The sequence below is a fragment of the Pavona decussata genome, unplaced genomic scaffold (assembly GCF_977016875.1).
Source record: "Pavona decussata unplaced genomic scaffold, jaPavDecu1.1 SCAFFOLD_72, whole genome shotgun sequence".
Classification (NCBI taxonomy): domain Eukaryota; kingdom Metazoa; phylum Cnidaria; class Anthozoa; order Scleractinia; family Agariciidae; genus Pavona; species Pavona decussata.
In genome coordinates this window covers 253438-268612 of record NW_028145491.1, presented here as the reverse complement: position 1 = coordinate 268612, position 15175 = coordinate 253438, and the positions used below count along the sequence as shown (strand labels likewise).

Sequence of the window (15175 nt, the reverse complement as noted above, 5' to 3'; positions counted from 1 at the left end):
CTTCTTACGAGCTTCGCACAATTTATCGAGTTTGGTTCCTGCCCAGGGGGATTATGAATTGACGCTCGCCCGCTTACCGCCTGCGCCCGGGATTCGAAGAGAATGCTCGGTAACTAAGACTTCGCGAACACTGGTGATATGGTTCTGACTAAAACAAGAAATATATGGAATGAAACGACTAGAGAAGACAAAATAATAGTTCGGTGAGAGTAATTCAACTTTTTTCGAGATAAATTTTATCTTTATTTGGTCAAAACCCATTTTTCCTATAGGCCATAATTATTCTTGGCAGCTGCTGCTCCTGCATGGACCAGATTTACGTAAACCTTTTTCGGGGGTGTTTACATGATACCGTGATACTACCGTAATACATGATACTCTGTTTTCGTTTCCATGAAACCAGCAGTAAAATCTCACGCCGGGGCGAGTCATGCCGGTGCGAGTTCGCCCCGGTAACTGTAACGGAGCGAGATTTTTATTCCGGTACAAAAACTCATTCCGATGTCATGTAAACGCGGTAGGGCAAAGATAACGCCGCAAAACAATAGGTTTAAAGAGGAAAAACAATCGCACATCTTTTCAGGTTACATTTCTTTACAGTCCTCTGCTAAACAAGAACGTAAAATGACCAAATTCAAGTTCATTGGGGACTGTGAAAACGCTACTCCTACCAATTTAGTCCCTTGATACTTCGCCGAATCTGTAGAAGTTGAACGAGTGGAAATAATCGCGAAGTACTTTGTTAAACAAGGGTGACATTTAACAGTCTGACGACCGACAAACCTGTGGCCCTCGAATTCCAGAACTAATTGGAATTTGGAAATGTTGGTTTTTGTGGAGGGAGGAAGACCGGAGAACCCGGAGAAAAACCCTCGGAGCAAGGACGAGAACTAACAACAAACTCAACCCACATATGACGTCGAGTCCGGGAATCGAACCTGGGCCACATTGGTGGGGGGCCAGTGCTTTCACCACTGTGCCATCCCTGCTCCCCAAGTAGGGCAAATGAAATAAAGTGATATTTTCAGGTGACGTTTTCGTTGGCGTTGACTTATTGTTGCGCATGATTATTTTCTTAAAATTTCCAAAAAATTCGGAGGGGAGGCGGGGGGGGGGGGGGGTGGGGGGTAGCTCAAGCCCCCTGCCCTCCAAAGCACTGGACCACTGGTGGAAAGAGTGAGTCATGTTTTGATAGTTGTCGAGCTTGAAATACAGTGGCGGGTACCATTTGACCTTACGATGAACACAACACGTAAACAACACGTGATTTTTAGTGTTTGATACATTTCTCTTTCTCATGATTGGTTGAGCCTCTTTGGGTTCTTATTAACCATACAAGTTACCTCGGGAACTGTCATGGGAAATTCTTTTGTTCTTTTTGACGTATCCATTGAAATTTCCTGAAGGCAATTTCACTGTGGGAAAATAGGTTACACACAAAAAGTTGCTTCCCCATGGACAACAACCATTGATGCAACAGATCTCGACGTGTTAATCGCCAATTTTCTACCTCAAGTTCGAAAGAAAGATGAAGAACAATACGAACCCACATCGCTGAAGACTGTTGCTGCAAGCTTTGATCGTTATTTAAGATAGAAAGACTATTTATCAACCGTTATGGAAGGAAAAGAGTTCCGTAAAACTAACGGATGTGTCAGTCGCTAAGCAAAAGGAACCAGAAAAAGGGAAAGGAAACAAACCAAACGCTGCGCGTATGCTAACAGACGAGGAAGTTGATATTCAGTGTTTGGCCAAAGTTTACTCGGTTGCTCTTCGTCAGAGGCCCTTATTAACACTCTGTGGTTAAACAACACACAATTCTTAGGATTAAGAGGTTGCCAAGACCAACGAGACATGAGATGGGGTGATGTTAACAGAGAACAACACCGGACGAAACAGCTTTTCTGGAGTATAAAAAGACAGACGAAGACAAGGACCGGCGCTGATCCAAAAGACGCTCGAGCTGTAAACCCAAATATGTTTGCTGTCGAAGGCAGTGAAAGAGATCCTGTCAGAACTTATGACCTCTATGCTTCTAAAAGACCAGGGTTGCGTTGCATTAAATTTAACGTCGGGCGTAACTGCTAACGCCAGACCTTCAGCCTAGTCACATTCAGTATTTTAACATCTGACGATAGCGTTTTCGCCCGCCTCTAAGTTTTATGCGACTCGTCCCAGATGATATGAAGACTCTGGATAGTCCGTTTTATTAAGCGATCAATCACACTACAAAAGCCATAAAAACAAAACCTCGGTTCAAGTCTGCTCCCATGGAAGTTAATAAGCTCAACTCACTTATGAAAACAATGACAGAAAAAGCTGGATTAGATGCTACAAACTTTACCAATCATAGTGGGAGGAAAAGGATGATCCAGAAACTGAATAACCGAGGAGTACTTCCAACGCATATTATGCAAATCTCTGGGCAAAAGAACGTACAAAGTCTGACCAACTACAGGACACTGTCGGAGCGACAACATAGAAACATTCCAATATTCTAAGTGGATACCTTAGAGTGTTAGGGCCTTCAGGCTGCCAAGGGGGTATTATCAATGCTTTGACTCTGAATCCAAAGCACAGTACAGGATTCCACAACACGGCAGCCCTTGATTCTTTTCCAAGGCGCTTCAATTTAGGAAGGAACTTTTAACATTTCTGTGAATGCCTTGAACGATAGTCCCACTTTGTCATTGCATTCTCCAAGGTCCAAAAGTCACGACACATTATCGATGAATCGGACAGGGACTAAATTAAACTGAATCCTATGTACTGATATCGTAATGAGATTAAACTTTTGTTAGTGCATTTTCTGTTCGGCACTTTATTTTGATGACGACTTAAGATGTACTGCGATACTGTGATATTTGCCATTGATATTAAATTTGCATTTAGTTCTATTATCTGTGATCAGTGCTCTTTCTAATTTGTGTTAGTATAAATCTACTAGTGTTCTATCACGAATGCCGTTCTCTGATTGGCTACGCTACTCGCTATCTATTCTGTGATAGATAGTGAGTAGCGATTTTCAACAAAATGGCGCTCGCTTCTTCGCGTTTTCGAAGTGTCTGCGATGAGGAAATAGATAATTTACTTGTTTAGTTTTGAACGACTAGTATATTTATACTAAAACAATTAGATTATTCGCGCTCGATTTCTATGCGTGATAGTTGATTCGGGCTTCGCCCTCATCAACTATCACGCGATAGAAATCTCGAGCTCATAATCTAATTGTTAATTACATTGAAAAATGAAAATTCTCGTGATATGTGCAATAAACAGCTTACGTCATAGAAAGTGCTTTGTACCGGGTTATATTTACTCGTTGCTTGTGTCAAAAGCCCTCACTCGCTCGTACCTCGCTTGTTCGGGTTTTGACACAAACAACTCGTGAATATAACCCCGAACGCCGCACTTTCTACAACGAAAACTATATCTTCGCATCTGGCTAGTGAGTGGTCAGTTTGCTGATAATTGGCAACTTATGCTCCTGGGACCTGATTCACGAAGACCTTTAAAGTTAAGATGTATCTTAAGAATTGTTTCTTAACAAACGCCTATTATTGTAATAATAGACTACAGTCAAACCCCGGTCACACTCGGGAAATAGCCAACTAACCACGTAATACAGGTTGACCGCTTAAAAGAGGTTTTCCCAACCGTAGCACGCTATTGAATGTAATATGGTAAAAATGGAACTAGGCTAAGTATGTCATATATATTGTATCGGTTAACAACAACAGTAACTCAAAATATGAGAAAAACAACAAGCTAGTAATTGCATGGTCAAGGTAGTTCAGCCTGTAGTTCTAATGTTGTTTGTAAGGCAATCTTGTTTGGTTTAAACCACAATAGTAACGTACAGTTCTGCCATTCAACATGTAGTGAAAAAAATCGGTTATTTGTTATTCTAAGTCTGATTACAAAGTGTATATTATGTTGTGGTTCGCCTGTCGTCGTGTCAAAATATCGCATTGCACCTGTCCACGTGAGCGCTTAAGTGAAATACAATAAAATTAGCCAATTGGGAATTCTAAATGGTGACTGCATCCGCTTAATAGATTTCAAATTTACAGTAAATATCGGGACTGATTTGGGGAAGTTTAATAGAGGGTAACCGCATAAAAAGGAGGTTTGACTGTACTGTTCAGAAATACATCTTTAGTAAGGAGGGCCTCATAAATCTGTCCCCTGGCTGGTAGAAGAGTAACATTTATAATTTATGGCTTGTCTCATAAGGAGCAAAGAAGAGATGGTTTAAACTTACCGCAGTTTCTCTCGTCAGAATTATCACCACAGTCATTGTCGCGGTCACACCTCCAGCTGGCTACTATACATCTGCTATTGTCACATGTGAACTGTGATGACAAACAAACTAGGAAATAATTTAAAACAAATCTTATTGAAGTTTTCACTATAACTGTTATTTATCTTAGTCCTGTAGTTTGAAGTGCATCCTTTATTTATTTGCAAGTACCAGGAAAATATCCTTGTTTTAAAAACTAGCTCATTTCATATTCTCGGGCGCTTGAGGTGTTGAAAACCAATTGTATTTACGACTACTGACAGAAAATGACGAAAACATGTCTCCTTCTCAAAACCCTCGCAAAATTTGTTCTCGATATTTCCCCACACTTTGTTCAGAAATAAAATGGTTCACTCTTATAACTAGAACAACATTTTTTTGTTCGCTCAATCGAGTGGTTTCCCTCCATAGCAAGCTTTCAGAGGATTATTCTGCTCACTGGCGGCGAAAGTTGTGGCGCGAGCAAATAATGGTGAAAAGAGTGGTAGAGAAAAAACCCTTGTTGGCTGGTAAACGTATTTGTCCAATATAGTAGAAGAGGATAGAAGACAAGACCCCGTTTGTGAGTAAATGAATCTTTCCAATTCCGTGGGGTTTGCCTTCTTCTTCCCTCCCCTACCTCAACCATCAAATTTCTGCTTTATCTCTGATTATAAATTTAGCTGATAAATGCGCCAACAGAAACATTTAGAATAGCTTACTACGCAGCTGGCTAGTGAGTGGTCAGTTTGCTGATAATTCAATCAATGTTTTTTTGCCCCATTCAATGTTTTCTTACAGCAATATTATTTTAATAGCTTAGGAGCAGGAGCTCTCAACAAACCCTACTGGGCTATTGGCACCTTGTGCTCCAAGGATCCGGTTCACGAAGAAAGGCCTTTAAAGTTAAAATGTATCTTAAGAATTGTTTCTTAACAAACGCCTGTTAGTTGTAATAACAAACGATTGTCAAGAAATACATCTTAAGTATGTTTTCCCTCTGTTGTTTGTTGAAAAGGGGTTAATTATTAAATTACGCAATTTATTGATTTCACGCGCTTCTAAGTTTACCTTTGAATGTGATCAGTTATAAAATCTTCAGAGTACAAAGGGTAATGAATAATCCATAGCCGTCCGGTTTAAGCTGTGTTACTTACACAGCTCTTCATTCAGTATTCACGGAGTCATTCGGGTCACGCAGCTCTTTCACCCTGCTGTCATCACGTTGTTTGTAACGAATCTTGCCATCGATCGACAAACCATGCACTCCCCACAGACTATTTTCCTTTTAGTACTTTTAACCTGTTGGCAAGCTCTGGTGCCATATCCTGGCAATAGTGATTTCCTTTTCTTTAAGACCTCTTCTCCTCATAAAACTGAACTGCCATCTTCGTCTTGTTCGATGAAAATTGAACGATCATCGCTCTTGGTTTCGTGTTTCTCACATCAACATTGCGATAATGGTTAGTGAGCAGCCAATTTATATATGCATGTGTTGGGTTATTTTTACGATAACGCAAATCTGGTATTGGAATTGTACATTTTGTTTAATAAGAAAGCAAAAACAAATTTAATTTGTGTTACACTTACAGCAGCTTATCTCAGCAGAGGTCTCACCACGGTTTTCGGAGCGGCCATACCGACCTTACACTATTAAACTGAATTCACTAAAATGAATTACACTATTAAGAGTCATTGTCTGAGAAAACCAGGCAGAGGTGAAAGATGGGGGTCGGCCGATTTCCTTCAAACTTTCACCATTTAATGTCTGTCCGAAATGATAATGAATGATGCTATTTAGCAATTCTCTTGCTGTTGCGTTTCGTAGTTTGACCACCCCCCCCTGGTTTTGACCCTTACTGACCCTGATGTCACGCAAAATATATGCAGAATTTGAAGCTCAATAAAATATATTTCGCGTCATTTCTGGGGACTCATATCGATTGCTCGTATTGTTTATCGTCTAAAAAACGTTGTTAAAGGAAAATATCCCGACTTAACATAAAACTTAATTTTTTATGGAATTTTGCAATTTCCTTGCGATCGCGAAAATGTCTTGGGCCAAATGTGAGGCAATTTCGAAACTGTTTTTCTCAGAGGTGCGGCGTTCCTTTCCAAAAATTTCTTGATATTTTTTAAGCCAAATATCTGTTCTCCCAAAATCAGCAAACTCTAACTTGAGCCATTAAAATGCGTTTGCATGAACCACGCTCAAAGTCAAAGATGACTCGGTATTTTTGCTAATAAAGTTCCACAGCGGGTTTTTCTCGGTTTTTCTTTATTTCATCTTCTTCTTGTTTGGTTTTTTGTTTTTTGTTTTTGGATAAGCTCGATGAAACTATCTTAACTCTTCGAGGTAGAGCTTCCCTGGAAGATTTAGTTGAGTGACGCTTTGGGCAGGAATAATATCAAATTGGTGTTAGCTCACACTTGATTTGATTATGCGTGACATGTCACGGTATTTAACAATTGTCAAACGTGATCACAAACAGAACACATTTCCCCCTTTTTTTTTACATTTGCATTTTAAACTTGGTATCAACAAGCATTTCCCTGAAACTATATTAAGCCTTGGAGTCAGTCTGTCGTTGATAATTGTTAATTAAAATAAAAACAGCATCAAATACCTGTGAAACTTGCCACGGCAAAAGAACCTCCGGTATGTTCGTTACATAACAAACAATTGAAAGAACAACAAATCTTTCTTCTGTGCTCTTTCTGGTCTGTGGATCCGCCATGTGGCGCTGAAGGTGTTGGTTTGAAGATTTGTCCCTTGCTATCCTGTACACGAGATATTGAATCACACTGGCTCGTCAGTCTTGGTTTGGGAAGAAAGCGTGGCGCGACGGGTTCAAAGATCTCCGCCGAAGTCGATTTGATTCTCAACAGAGCAGGTAAATTTGATGTCCCTGAAGATGAGAAGGAGGAATGACTGTTTGCCCCAGACATCACAAGAACCTTACAACAGACTAGACCGGCCGATAACGGACTATGTGTTGCCACCCAAGTTATAAGGGACAACGAAAGTGCATTAAATACACAAACGTACCCGACGAGTAAATGGCAAGATGTCACAAGGCATTTTTGAGCTGCATAACGCTGTTGTTTCCATCGGTTCAGGTTCGTGTTATGTTAACTGACTGACTGCATACTAGACTCATTTAAAAAATATAACAACATACCATTCAGGGCCGTGGGAACCGAACGCGAAGTTTAGCACATTTGTTTTGTTTACATTTGTTCCGCGGAGCCTTACATAGGAAAACCAATCTTAACCTCCATGCTAGCTATTGTATTTTGATATAGTTTAAAAGCAGCTTTTGCTTGGAATTTGGAATAAAAGCAGGCAACATTCTACCTCATTAAAGTGTCTCTCAAATATATATTAAATATTTCATATCCATCAGAACATCAGAAGAAACTTTGTTTTATTTTATACCAAAAATACATTGTATTTTTTTTTTTCTTACAAGGAATCATGATTTTTGGTATAAAACAAAACTAGTTTCTTCTGATGAATATGAAATATTTAATATATAATTGAGAAACACTTTAATGAGGCAAAATGTGTCCCGCCTTTATTCCAAAATTCCAACTAAAAGCTGTTAAAATACAATAGTGTAGCATGGAGGTCAAGATTGGTTGTCCTGTGATACGACTAATTTGAGGCGGCATAATGCGACTCCGCGGAACAAATGTAAACAAAAAAAATGTCCGAAACTTTGCGTTCGGTTCCCACTGCCGTAAATGGTATGTTGTTTATATTTTTTAAATGAGTCTAGTATGCAGTCAGTCAGTTAACATAAAACGAACCTGAACCGATTGGAACAACAGCGTTATGCAGCTCAAAAATGCCTTGTGACATCTTGCCATTTCCTCGTCGGGTTTGTGTGTTACCCTTTCGTTGTCCCATATAACTTGGGTGGAAACACATAGTCTGTTTTCGGCCGGTCTAGTCTGTTGTAATGTTCTTGTGATGTCTGTCTCTTCTCATCTTCAGGGACATCAAATTTACCTGCTCTGTTCAGTTGAGAATCAAATCGGCTTCGGAGATCTTTGAACCCGTCGCGCCACGCTTTCTTCCCAAACCAAGACTGACGAGCCAGTGCGATTCAATATCTCGTGTACTGGATACCAAGGGACAAATATTCAAACCAACACCTTCAGCGCCACAAGGCAAACCCACAGACCAGAAAGAGCACCTCAGATTTATGGCGGAACCCAACGCATTACAGAAGAAAGATTTGTTGTTCTTTCAATTGTCTGTTATGTAACGAAAATACCGGAGGTTCTTTTCCCGTGGCAAGTTTCACAGGTATTTGATGCTGTTTTTATTTTAATTAACAATTATCAACGACAGACTGACTCCAAGACTTAATATAGTTTCAGGGAAATGCTTGTTGTTACCAAGTTTAAAATGCAAATGTAAAAAAAAGGGGGAAATGTGTTCTGTTTGTGATCACGTTTGACAATTGTCAAATACCGTGACATGTCACGCATAATCAAATCAAGTGTGAGCTAACACCAATTTGATATTATTCCTGCCCAAAGCGTCACTCAACTAAATCTTCCAGGGAAGCTCTACCTCGAAGAGTTAAGATAGTTTCATCGAGCTTATCCAAAAACAAAAAACAAAAAACCAAACAAGAAGAAGATGAAATAAAGAAAAACCGAGAAAAACCCGCTGTGGAACTTTATTAGCAAAAATACCGAGTCATCTTTGACTTTGAGCGTGGCTCATGCAAACGCATTTTAATGGCTCAAGTTAAAGTTTGCTGATTTTGGGAGAACAGATGTTTGGCTTAAAAAATATCAAGAAATTTTTGGAAAGGAACGCCGCACCTCTGAGAAAAACAGTTTCGAAATTGCCTCACATTTGGCCCAAGACATTTTCGCGATCGCAAGGAAATTGCAAAATTCCATAAAAAATTAAGTTTTATGTTAAGTCGGGATATTTTCCTTTAACAACGTTTTTTAGACGATAAACAATACGAGCAATCGATATGAGTCCCCAGAAATGACGCGAAATATATTTTATTGAGCTTCAAATTCTGCATATATTTTGCGTGACATCAGGGTCAGTAAGGGTCAAAACCAGGGGGGGTGGTCAAACTACGAAACGCAACAGCAAGAGAATTGCTAAATAGCATCATTCATTATCATTTCGGACAGATATTAAATGGTGAAAGTTTGAAGGAAATCGGCCGACCCCCATCTTTCACCTCTGCCTGGTTTTCTCAGACAATGACTCTTAAACTACTATTCACTAAATTCATTTGCGTTTTTTGAAACATCCTCGCGATTATTCCAATTCGCTTTAAATATCAAATGTAGGTGAAATTTCTTGGAGTTAAATTCTTGGAGACCGCACCCTCGTCTCGTGTTTACGTCTTCCATAAAACGACCCATTGGGAAATTTCACGTCCTAGTTGTGCAGTAACGGCAAAGAAATGTACCAAAAAGTGGTTATGAAGGTCATTCAGCCAATTGTTTGTTTGTTTGTTTGTTGTTGTTGTTTTTTTTTTTTGCGTTCTCGTTACCGTCGTCTTCGTCGTTGCTAAAACTCCCTAAACAACGACAACGGCGACGGCAACGAGAACGCTACAAAACAATAAGTTTAATGAGGAAAAACAATCGCGACAGAAGTGACTAACCCTCTGCAGCGCATAGAGGTAAGTACGGCAGTCCTTACATTGTCAGACCAACCATTTCACAATGTAGCCGCAGGATATCTTAAAAACTGTAGACCGAAAAAGGTACTCTTTAATTCAAGAATAGAAAATTTTTCCACTCCTCTTAACTTGTAACTTGTCGAAAAGTGTGGTTGGAAAAGTGCGTTTAAATATGGGGGGTCGTGCCAGCTAGCCATCCAGCCACATTACAGTCAGTTTTCTTAAAAAATGCAAACAACTTGTAATTTTAGTTTGAGATGAATGGCTTTAGTGATAGTATGAGAACTGTTTTAAGAGGTCAGAACTCCATATTTTTATACTGTCGTGTTGTATACGTAAAGAGTTAATTGGGGTCTTGTTTTGTAATTCCTTTTAGCGAGAATCCTCTAAACGACCCCGATTGGATAGTGATGACGATGATGACAAAGACAACAGCGAAGCTGTAAGGATCACTATATACATCACTCACTATGGGTGTTTTATGTTTTTTAAATGTGCATTGCTGTTCTGTTCCTCCGGAATAAGGCCTTAGCAACAAGGACCCTGGTATTAAACGGGCAAAACTCCAAATTATTTGAAGAATGATGTGATTGTGCATTTGTTCCGAGTGACTGTCTCATTCATAGTGTGGATTGGAATAATTAATAAGGACAATTTATTGACATTCTAATAACTGATGTTGGAAAGAATGAAAACTTGAAATGAAACGATTTTATTTTTTTTTTTACATAATGATTTTGGCTACCCCAATTAGGTATTACAGTCAGCTCTCGAACAACTGACCCCTCGCTATTACGGATACCCCGATAATAAGGACAACAGCTAAATCCCCAACTGTGTTGTGGTAGGTTCCTTTCCGGTTTTTTAATGCAAATTGACTAATCGTTGGTTATTAATTTTTCAGAGATGAATCTACCATTGTAGCGCTTTGAAGGACAATTTGTATTTGTATAGACGAATTACTAAAAAGAAGACGTTTCATTTTATAGAACCTCCTCGTTCATATGCTAAATGTATACTTGTGAACAGGGCCTCTGTCACCTCAATTTTCCTCAACACGCTACGAAAAGCTCTCTTGAAATGGCTTCCAGTAAAATTTCCTCCAAAATCGTATAGTTAATGTAACAATCAAACTTGCCAATGTCTACAGAATAGAGCAGTTTTCAATTGTGTCGAAAGTATTTCGCATTTGCTTTGGTTTTACTTTAGTACCCTCTGTGATTGGTCACCAAAATTCGCACCACTTTCTCAACCAGTGAGAAGCAAAACCAAAGCCAATCATGCCTCGTTCGCACGCGTTTTTCTCCGCTTGGCAACGGTTACATGTATCTGCCTTGTGATTAGTCAAAGTAATTGCTTTGGTTTTAATTAGTTAAATGACCCTTGATCAATAACATCAATGAGTAATCGAGGGGTAATCAATGAGTAATCAACTGATTAGTCGTTGATTATTGTCAATAATCGATGAGTAATCGATGACTTATTGATAAGTTTATCTCTCGGCGTCAAAGTTTCCCATCTAGGGCCCTTGTTTCGATCTGTAAATGTAAATATAAAAGTACTTTTATTTCTTTATTTTCGATTTGGCATGGTTTGTGTAGCCACGAGATTATATCGATCCCTAATCAATGCAGTCAATAACTAATCGCTGACTGAAAATTTCGTGGCCTATCGATTTCTCATCTATTACTCATTGATCACCCATCGATTACACAATTAATACTCAATGATTTCATTTATGTGATCGATTAGTGTTATACGTTTGCGAATATTTGAATTGTTCACACGTCAGGGAAGTAGTGAGCTTAAAAGATTTTAATTATTTGAGAGTTTTCGTACATCAGAAGTGCTTGCTATTGTAAACGCTTTCTGGTGAACTTTAAGGGTGGAAGTTGGCTTTTGTGTTAATGATTCAGATTTGATTAGAGAAGTAAACATGTCAATGTCCCCCATTTTTAATCTTGTATAAGCACGCCACTCTCCCTGGTATCAGATGATGGCACGTATGATGGTATGTATTTGTCCAACACGGCCACTGTTTGTTTACTTAGCTATAGAGTCTTATTATTGCACATAGTCTTGGTAAGTCATTTTAGCTTTAACAGACGAGTTGTCCATTCTATATTTCTTTTCCTCCTCGAGCTCCAACAATTTCAAGTGCTCCAAATATGTTTTCACACATTCGTCTGATACAAAAAAAAAACCTCCTGTGCAAATTTTGCAATGCTTTCGAGATCTTTCAGAGAGCATTCACCAGACTGATATGCTTCCCTTAACTGGGCTCGTGGTAAATAATCGTCAATGGTTCTGCACACTGTTGGCTTCCTGTGCACAGGTAGGTAGTGAAGTCCAGGGCTCTGATAATCAGGGAAAGGCCTTGGACTGCGTTCGTTCTGACTACAACACATTTTGCTTGACTGGCAAAAGTCACATAGTTTGCCGCTGGAAATTTCACTAGCCCCCCTTCTGGTATTCAAGTAAAATCTCTCCAATATATCCATAAATGAATATATCTTCTTGAAGTAATTGCAACTCGCGACCTGGCGTCTTTTTGCCTAACTTTTGGCTGCTGAGTATTGCATCAGACACTTTTTGCAAAAAAAAAAAAAGATCTTTTTGGAAAGTTGTAACATAACATTTAACAAGATCTCCAGGAGGCCCTGGCTCATCATCCACCATTGCTGGGCTACTTGCCATACATTCTTTTCCATTCAGTCTCTCTCTTTTTGCTTTACTTCACTCGCTGATAGTGCATCAATCTCTTCATTGTCAGGCCATCAAATGATATGAAATATTCCTAACTCAATATTGATCCATCTACAACGGCATCACTTATGGCTGCATTTGTTCTCTCTGCTTTATTTTGAGCAAAGTTCCCTGGAGCATGATGGATTCGGTTACCCGATCAGAGGAATGGATGCAGGCAACTTCTGAGTCCCTTAAGCGAACCTCTGTATTGGTTATTCCCTCTCCAGGGCCTGCGTCCGTGGTCTTCGGGTTGCTACAGCACATTATAGGGAGCTCAAGCAATCTATTACCTTGTGTTGGTCATCATATATTCATATCGGGAGGGACAAACAGACGATTTTGAAAGTCAGGATTGGTTACCTTGCTATTGGAAAAATGGCTGCCATCAAGTACATATGGAGCAGGCTTTTATTAAACAGAAGAAAACGTCAAGTCAGTGAAGATTTCGTTTTGCTCCAGAGACCTTCGACATCAAATTACGTACTCTTGGACCAAAGTGTTTCAGTAACATACTCCCGTTTGAACTTTTCGTCAGTGCCATGGTTTGCAATTCCAAAGAAGTGGCCCATGGTCAATCTCTATTCTCATTCAAAGCCAAAACACTGACAAATGCCTTTAATTCTTGCTCAGACCATGACTTGTTAACAGCGGTCTTTCCACCCGCCATTTTGATTTTCCAATAAGTCATCACTCCTTTTGTTAGTTCCATTCCCCTTACAGAGTATGGCGAACGAGATGCAACCATTTGTTCGTCTGGTGTGAATTTAAGTCCGACCCTCTACGAATTGTCCGTCTAGACGAACAAATCGACTTCGAAAAATCGTCGTAACAGACGGAAAAATTTAGACGACTTTTACGTTCAAAATTTTCTTCGTCCCGTTTTCACACGGAGACGACTTATCCGTCCAGACGATTTGTCCGTCTCTAGCGTGAAAACGGCCATTGTATCTCAGCACCAGACTCACTGCGTAAAAAGCAAACCTAGAATGTGCCTGTGGGCGTCCGCTGCAATGACATTTTGTTATTTTTTATGTGATCAACTGAAGATCAGACTCTGACCGTTTTGCATGATGGGAAAAGAGGTAAGTTAAAGGAGCCCGAGGGCCTTAAAATAGTATCTTCCTCGTACTGAAGAATGCTCACCTTGACCTCCTACTGCTGGTAACAGGATGAGCAGGAAAAGCAACCTCATTGTCCTGTATGAGTAAAGCTTTACGTTAAAAAATTGCCCGCATAAGAAAAGAATCTACTACAAACTTCATTTATAAACAACTATTAACCTTTAATGCCCTTTCTTCTTAGTAAATAGTTTTGGAAACTTTAAACTAAACAGGTAGCCTGCGCCCTTGTAGCAAATGTGGACATTGTTGTAAATAAGAGGCCATGCACTACCGTTGCTATGGTAATAGTTGTTACTTGGAAACCGATAAAAAAATTGACGTGTTGAAATGATCATGTAGTATGAAGGAGATCGAAGTTTATCTTCTATGAGGGATTGTAATTTCAAAACTTCAACCGTTAGTCCAGAAAAACTGCTGCGAGCCTCCTTAAGAAAAGTCATAGTTTGAAGTGTTTGTCAAATCTTCAGTAAAAATTGTCACAACTACAGTCCTTCTCAGGACTACACTCTCTCGAAAGCCTTATAATTTACCTTTTTATGATACGACTCCTGTGTTCAAACCATTTACAGCATGTATTATACCTGTCGCATAAGATAACTTTTCATGGAAGTTTAATAAAATTTGCCTGATTTTATTTCGGTTGATGGAGATAATTGGTTTTAAATATGCTCATTTTAAAGTCTACATGTGAACTGGGGCTCCATCAAATCGAACATAGCTCGTTGCAAGGCATCGTAAGTGCACACAAAAGTCAAGCCAAACGATTTCACAGTATTTTTGCGCGGTTTATGACTATGCGGAAAAAGCAGCTCTCAGCAAGGGCTATTGAAATCCAAAATGAAAATTAGGAGAACCACGAATTTTTTAGAGATAATTAAGCAATTATTATTCTAAAAAGCCGTAAACTACAAAGCAATGTATGGCGTTTTTTTCCCTAATTGACTCGTTATTATCTCTGAAAAATGCATGGTTACCCCAAATTTTCTTTTTAAATACCAAGAGCACTTGGTGAGTTTTACTTTCTCCGCTTGTTTTAAACCGCCCAAAAAATATCTATATATTAGTAAGCACCACCCACAGGACACCCAGATGCGCAGAACGTATGCGCAGTAAGTAGGTACCGTCCTTAACTTGTGTCCACTTGCAATAGGGCCTAAATAAAAACCATCAAAGATAACATGGATTTAGTGACCGACGGCGGAATGTCGCTCATTTGCTTGTCCTCCACGTTCGACGAGCATTTGTTTTAATATTCCAAATTCTATTAAATGAATTTAGCCTACCACGCTTTTTTTTAGGGGAGCCGTATTTCCCTTCTCCTTCTAAACTACAATGAATTCGGCTTGAACAGA

General features: G+C 39.3%; 1 long non-coding RNA gene across 1 annotated transcript in view; it reads left to right on the top strand.

Moving 5' to 3' along the window:
* Positions 1-8836, top strand: part of LOC146476769 (uncharacterized) — a 178435-nt gene extending 169599 nt beyond the window's left edge. Inside the window, exon 2 of the long non-coding RNA XR_014865471.1 lies at positions 8283-8836. This is a non-coding gene — a long non-coding RNA (uncharacterized LOC146476769). The remainder of the gene's footprint in view (positions 1-8282) is intronic.
* The last annotated feature ends 6339 nt before the right edge of the window (positions 8837-15175 follow it).